Below are 1,854 nucleotides of genomic sequence, written 5' to 3'. Positions count from 1 at the left end.
AAAAGAAAATTAGATGTGAGTTTACTCTGATTACACAAAGTTCATGCAGAGCTAGACAAGACAAATGTTTGAGGTTAAAAAGTACATTGTAAAAAAGTTGATTCAACTTAAAGTAAGTGTTCATGCTGCTTTAACATTTCATGTTGACTAAACTTAAAATTTTACATTTACTCAACTTAAAATTTTAAAGCAGCACAAACTTACTTTTTTAAGTTGAAACAACTTTTTTTTAAATTTATTTAGAAAATAACCAATTGTTTCATTAGATAGACCCTTATTCCTCAGCTGGGATCGTTTCAGAGCTCTTTGAAGCTACATTTAAACTTCAATTTGGAAGTTCAAAATTCACAGGCACCATAGAAGTCCATTATATGAGAGAAATCCTGAAATGTTTTCCTCAAAAAAACATAATTACTTTACAACTGAAGAAAGAAAGACATGAACATCTTGGATGACAAGGCGATGAGTACATTATCTGTAAATTTAGTGAACTACTTCTTTAACAAAGTACTTTTGAACTTTGGAACAGCATAACATGAGATGTAAGCTGTAAGTGTTTTGGCGCTTTTCCACTACACAGTACCAGCTCGCCTCGGCTCGACTCGACTCGGCTCTGTTTGGTTTTCCACTGTGTAAAAGTTGTACCTGTACCGGCTTCCAGGTACTTTTTTTCGTACCACCTCCGGCGAGGTTCCAAGTGAGCTGAGGCGATACTAAAATGTGACGTGAAAACACAGCAGACTGCTGATTGGTCAGAGAGAATCGTCACTATTCACTGCGTCATCATTGCACGCGCCAGCAATAGTATCCAGAGTAACCCCGCCATTTTTAAAAAGTTTGGCCAGAGATTGCGTGACATATCCAATCCATTACATATTATGGCAACTCGGAAGAATACACCGTGGTCAAACGAGGAGGTGCAGACAGCGGGTGTGTGTCGCGTAGAAGATTACATCACGGCAGTTTCCTGCAGCGTCGCTATGACAACCAGGTACTATTGTGGAGGTACAGGTACAACTTTTACACAGTGGAAAACCAAACAGAGCCGAGTCGAGTCGAGCCGAGGCGAGCTGGTACTGTGTAGTGGAAAAGCTCCATTTGATCCACTAAAAAGAACTGACTTAAAAGAGTCATTTGTTTGGGAATCAGTTGGACTGCATTGGTTGTAATTTATGGTGCTGATTCACTAAAAAGAACCGATTCAAGAGTTCAGCTAGATTCAACCAGATGTTTTGAATTCTAATGAAAATTTGAGTGAAACAAAATCCTCCAAATGAACAGAAGTCCTCCATCTGAAATATACAAACAAATGACACAAAATCCTTTCAAACTTTCCAAGCAAACTTTTGATTTACAAGTACAATCAGTCCATATTTTTTCTTTTTTTCTTTTATAATCAGAAGTAGTTTCCTGCACATGAAATACAAATAAATGCCTGTCAGTGTAAATTTAAAGGACTGGGATCTGCAAGATGCGAAGCATGAATGTTTAATGACTGTAAATGCACTGCGCTGGGGTCTGAAACGCCCAGCCTCATTCAATCTCTTTCAATCAATGTAGTTGTGGATCACACAAACACATAATCCAGCACAGAATGGAGGCCTTTCATCAGTCCATCTTAGCAGCAGGATAAAAAAAAAAAAACATAGGGCCACTTCAAGGGATTTCTTATCCGCAGCTAAAGTTTTGATGTAGGTCAGTGTTAAGGGAGTTAATTGTTTGATATATTTAGAGCAGCTTTTGATATACGTTCTATAAACAAAGTTGTCGCGACCCCTCCCCTTTTCCCACAATCCCCTGAGGACAAAATCATTTAACAAACTTCACAAAACTGTGAAAACAGCAGTTAAAAAA

Source organism: Garra rufa, chromosome 2, assembly GCF_049309525.1.
Source record: "Garra rufa chromosome 2, GarRuf1.0, whole genome shotgun sequence".
Taxonomy (NCBI): Eukaryota; Metazoa; Chordata; class Actinopteri; order Cypriniformes; family Cyprinidae; genus Garra; species Garra rufa.
The sequence above is the reverse complement of the archived record's forward strand: the minus strand, read 5'-3'. Positions refer to the sequence as shown.